We start from the raw sequence: 6,000 nt of genomic DNA on the forward strand, positions 1-6,000 counted from the left end.
TCGGGCCGACTCCCACTGTAAATACCTGGCGGCCGTATAATGAGGCGCCTGGCCAAAACGGCCCGACAGATGGCGGGAGACGCCCGGGCCGCTTTTGCAACAAATAGCGGGAGACGCGCGAGGTCCGAGGCGGGTCAAAAGTCGGCGCTTGGCACAACGTCGGCGCCCGGGACAGATGTGTCGCTCGGACCAATAACGGCTCACGCTCGCGACATGGTGGACCGCTAATAGGCAACGGGGGACCCTTTGATTTAACAGTCTTGCCAGTAGAATTAAAGCTGTCGACAGGTTTTTTTTTTTTTTTTTTTTTTTTACATTTTTTCATGTCCCAATTACGTGTATGGCGACACCAACGTTCAGAAGCGTGTCAAGGGCAGATGCTGCTGTTTTCATTTCGCTTCATTTTGGCGTGTTTAAGATCCACAAATTCTGCTGAAAGAAATAAACGTGTGAATTATTGTACTTATTTTGATCATAGCTGGATTCTGCAGCTTATTGTTTTTTCCCCTTTCTTTCTAATAAGTATTTACACTGTAGTTTTTGGATTTATACACCACAAAAACAAAGATTTTTACGGAAAATATGTTTTCTGCATTCATAAACCGCACAGGACTACAAAATGCAGTTTGTAAAATCAGAAATTTACGCAGAAAAATCGAATTTTTATTGCTTTGTTTTTATTTTCACTTTTTGTAGTATTTTGACCATTTTGGCTCATTTTCCTCCCCGTCATTTTTGCAGTATTTTAGCCAAGGGATTTTCATACTCTTGACTAAGGGGTTATGCCGTGTAGTACTCTGACATGTTGTCGCCATCTGGGTGAAATTTCAGCTCCCTCGTGTCTTTCCACGCACTTTGACGTGAAATGCCTTTGACGTCGAATCAAAAGACCGCTCAAGGTTTGAACTTTCCACAAGGCTTTCAAAAAGTCGCTTTGTGATTCCTTTTTTCGGCTCCCCTCGCGGACGCGTCTCCCGGCGGGAGGTGGGAAAATTGACAGGCGCTTTGACGGACGACCTCCGGTCAACCCTCCATCCTTCCTTCCTTCCCTCCGCTATGCCTCTCCATAGCCCGGACGGCGCATAACACAGCAACGCAGCGTCCCCCGGGCAGGCCCGCGCAGGAGGCCCCGTCCGGGAGACAAAAGCCCCCTCCGCCATTGAAATAAGCCCCCCCCCCAACCCCCCCCGCCCGCCATCCTTCCACCACCTCGCGTCCTCCGGGGAGAGTGCTCTCTGCTGGGCAGCGGCTGTTAATAAGCTGCTAATGAGGAAACAGACCTCAATTCTCTGCTTAACATCAAGACAGATGGAGGCGGCTGACGTGTTTGTTTTGCGCTTCCCGCGGAGATGACAGATAACAAGGCCGCCGTTTCCTCACAAACTTACAGTCAAAGCGAGAGCCGGCAGATTTATTGATTTATTCATTTACGTATATAATCCTGTGTGAAAGCGGATGACCATTTGGGGAATCAAGTTTGCAAACATCTGATCTTACTTTTATCGCCAATTGTGTGTAATTTTATGTGCCCATGCGCAACAAACCAGCAAGAGAAATCGCCAAGAAAATAGTTTTTGCTCCGTCACAAAAAAATAGAAATTCAAACTTGGTCATTTCATCCAATTCATCGATTAAATGACAAAAATTATTGGCAGACTAAACAGTGAGATGAATCACTTTTTAACGTCATAATTAGTTGCATCTTTATTGCATTGTGCCTTATTGACATGGTTTTCATTGCTTTTTATATTTTCCATATGTTATTTTTGCATGCTCTCAAGTATTGCAAAAATGTATATAATTGATACAATTTTACTCTGCTAATTCTGTGAACTCTTATTGATCATTTTGTGTTGTTTGCTATGGAAAAAGGAAACCCTGTCCAACATCATGTCATCTATTTACATTGTAAAAAAAAAAAAAGCGGCCACGTTGTAAACGGCATGCGGGGCTCTCTTCCAGATGTGCGGCAGAGGGGCCGAGGAAGTGTGCCTTTTCAAACACGGCTTTGTCCACGTGCGACAGGAGCTCCGCGGCCCGCCGGGCCGTTGGCCGGGTCCACGGCACGCAGGTATTGATAGGGATGACGCCCCGCCCCGCCCCTCGGCAGGAGCCTTAATAGGCCTCTAACGGGATGAGCGGCCCCCGCCGACCCCCCGGCACGCAAGCGAGGGGCCGCACCATAACAGATGGAGCCCGAAGTTGGGGGTTTGACGGACAGACGGGGAAATTTGGAGAGGAGCCGGGAGGGTGCCGAGCGGGTGAGTGACGGATCTTGCTGGGGCGTCGGAAAGTGACAGTAGCCGTCGTGGTGACCGGTGAAAGTCTTTGCTTGCATCTCTTTTTTAACTGCAATTTGTCCCTAACTTGCGGCGCTCCTTCATTCACATTCAAAGCCGTTATTTCCCCGCAAATTGGCAAAACCCATATAAAGTAGAATTCTTACACAGATAGATAGATAGATAGATAGATAGATAGATAGATAGATAGATAGATAGATAGATAGATAGATAGATAGATAGATAGATAGATAGATAGATAGATAGATAGATAGATAGATAGATAGATAGATAGATAGATAGATAGATAGATAGATACCTGCTTAAGTAGCTACTTAGCTAATGAGTTACTTAGCTAAATGTCAGCTAGCAATCTACTTAGCTAGCTACATAGCTATCTTCTTGGTTATCAACCTAATTAGCTACATAGCTATCTTCTCAGTTATCTAGCTACGTAGCTAGTTAGCTAGCTAGCTAGCTAGCAATAGATAGATAGATAGATAGATAGATAGATAGATAGATAGATAGATAGATAGATAGATAGATAGATAGATAGATAGATAGATAGATAGATAGATAGATAGATAGATAGATAGATAGATAGATAGATAGATAGATAGATAGATAGATAGATAGATAGATAGGTAGCTTTTAGCTCGCTAGCCAGGTGTCAACCTGGCAAGCTAGCTAAACAATAGATAGATTGTTGTTGTTATATCAATGAATTTTAGTTCTTTTCTTGTGTGGTAAAAACATGTTTTTTAGATCATTAATAAATAAAAGCATGCTGTATAGTTTATTAGATAAGTGGATTTTAGTTGTTTTCTTGTGTGGCAAAAATATATCGGTCTTCAGATAATGGATCATTTGAATTTAAATTCAAACAAAAGTAAGCCGAATCTTTGGGTCAATGTGGGGCCTGACCTAGGAAGTGCACTAAAGGAACAGGAAGAGGCGGGAGGAACATACAAGGTGTGCAAAACAAACAACTAAACTAATGGAAGTTCTTGTTTAAAATTTTGAAAAATATGATAGGTAATATTGAGGACAAACATGGATTATTGAATTTTAGGTGCATCGATCATGGACTATCTCAGGTTATGTCATTGGATCGCAAAGACTCAAAAAATGGGTAAGAGCTATGTGTGTTATGCTATATGTACATGCTATGCTAGGCTAATTGAAGCAGCATCACCTGTGATTGACTTCTTGTTTAAAATATCCCAAAAAATGCCAGATCCATAAATTGTTGCTATTTGGATCTAATTTGAAATATTTCTATTGCAATGACTCAAGAAAGGTTCAGAGCTATGGTATGCTATGCTAATGCTACTTGTCTCCTGGCTTACCATAGCTTTTTTTTTCCATCACGCCAGCGAACATATAATCTAAAAATTATACGTCTCGGGGGACCTTGCAGTAGTTTTAGCATCATTTCAAAATAGAGGTCAAAGTGGTTATGTCTTCTATCATAAACACACACACACGCGCATGTCCATCATATGGGTGTCCAGTGTGATTGGATAGGCGTCCTCAGGGAGACATTAAGCACAAAGCGCTAACATCTGCCACGCATTACTGAGCCGGCCCGCTTTTGATTGGCCCAGATCAGCACACGCACGCGCACTTTATTGCAATATTTATTTTGCTAGCTAGCTGGTTTATTATGCTTTTGTTTATGTTTTTTTTTTTACATTTCTTGTAAATGTTCAAATCCGCATAATTCAAAACATTTCACAAGGAAAGAACGAGTACCAATACCAGGAAATTATATCAGTAGTACCAATAGTGTTTCAAAGTATCGCCTCTCGAGACAGCGGTCGACAGCGGTATCGGACGTTTTATGTTGCCAGTTCATAATCAGTAACTCGAAATTAGAAATCTGACAAAATAGAAAATGGACGCTATCTTGCACTTTCAAGGAAAATTGTTTTACGATCACAAAGTAGAAAGTGCAAATTTGATATCGGTACAGTATCGAGCAATCGTTTAGGCTGCCCTGTTGATATTGTATCGGGAGTGAAAAAGATTTTGACACTCCCTATTTATTTTTGAGTAGGGCAGGTATCAATAACAAGTATCATTACATGGCATTATTTCAAGGTATCGTTACTTGTGATGGCAGATGATAACTGGTATCTTTTGCTCTCTTGGAGCAATTTTATGATCGCAAAGTAGAGCTGAAAAATTGCCATTAATTCCATAAAATTTTGATGGAAAATTCTATTTCAAATACGTGAGTTGTTTTTTTTTTAATTGATGTCTTTTGGGGTCGGTATCAAAAGCATTAGTGGTATCAGTACGAGCTTTCGGTGACCACTCAAGAGTTGCATACTCATACTGAGAAAAAAAATGGTATCAAACATCCATTTTGTTGGTTTACTTTCCCGCGTCTGCCGAATAGCCAGATTTTAATTTCAATGATTGTTGTTTATGATATTGGTTGCAAATATGAATTTTCGAAAGGCACATCAAGAGAGACTAATGTTGTTTTCTTGGGACAGAGCCCACCTAATTAGTTTGATCCCATTTAGCATAAATCGTGGGCCTCTGAAAATGTTGATGTCAATGAGATGTCCCCAGTAAGATAGAAAAAAAAAGGCTTGTGTGTGTGTGTGTGTGTTTGTGTGTGGGACTTGGCGTGCCAGCTCCAAGGCTGGCAGAGTTGTTGGTGACAGTCTTTCCCAGCAGGAGGCGTGTTGTGACAAAGCGAAACACGGTCGCCAGGAGGCGGCCCGCTGCCTTCCCCGGCCAAGAGCGCAAAAAAAAAAAAAAAACAACAACAACCCGTGGCCTCTTGCTCAAAACGACATTCGTACACAATTCTTGCGCAATCAAATCAGCCTGAGCTGTGGCTTCAGTTTTCAAAAGCCTGACAGGGACGGTGCATTTTCCTTTCAAAGTAAGAGCAAATGAATTGATCCGATCCTCATAAATAGCTTTGACTTCACTGTTCTGTATGAACTCATTCAATGCCAAGGACGTATTTTCATGTTTTTTTAAGGGTCTGGACATTAAATTCCAGATACTTGATATTAAGTCGATTGCTCCGTCACATCGATACTTGAGTACATTCATTTCCAGATACTTAAGTATGAAATCGATCGAATGTCTGGACTCTTAAAAAAAAACAACGTGAAAATACGTCCCTGGCATTGAATGAGTTAACTAAAGCGGCACCTTCCTCCTTGTCGGATGACAGAGTTTCCCCATTTTGATCCTTGCCTGTTTTTCCCGCGGGGCCCGTTTGCTTCGACATATTTGGAACATGCGGCGACCAGAGGTCCGCCGCTTTGCCATTGGTGGACAATGGCGGCCAGTCGCTTTGGAAGGCTTTCGGGGGGCGGTCGGACCCTCCCACCACGGCCTGGCACCGCCACGGCACACGCCGCCTTTACGACCAAACGCCCGCCGCCGTCTGTCACCCGCTGTCCGACGATACCGTTCATCGTGATGCACGCGCGCACACACACACAAACACACACACGTCCTGTCTGTCTCGATCCATCAGCGCGAGGTGGGACCAATCAAAGCCTGAGGCGGATTTATAACAATTGATTTCATAATCGATTAATCTGTCGATCATATTGTTGACCCAGCAATGAATCCAATGAAAAATACAGTATTTTATATATATATATATATATATATATATATATATATATATATATATATATATATATATATATATATATATATATATATATATATATATATATAT

At 42.1% G+C, this 6,000-nt stretch overlaps 1 long non-coding RNA gene across 1 annotated transcript in view; it reads left to right on the top strand.

The window, feature by feature from the left end:
• Positions 1-2,589, top strand: part of LOC148419799 (uncharacterized) — a 35,840-nt gene extending 33,251 nt beyond the window's left edge. Inside the window, exon 4 of the long non-coding RNA XR_015866430.1 lies at positions 1,963-2,589. This is a non-coding gene — a long non-coding RNA (uncharacterized LOC148419799). The remainder of the gene's footprint in view (positions 1-1,962) is intronic.
• Positions 2,590-6,000: the final 3,411 nt, after the last annotated feature.

This window comes from Hippichthys cyanospilos, chromosome 8 (assembly GCF_059441005.1).
Source record: "Hippichthys cyanospilos isolate Australia breed blue-spotted pipefish chromosome 8, RoL_Hcya_1.0, whole genome shotgun sequence".
NCBI lineage: Eukaryota > Metazoa > Chordata > Actinopteri > Syngnathiformes > Syngnathidae > Hippichthys > Hippichthys cyanospilos.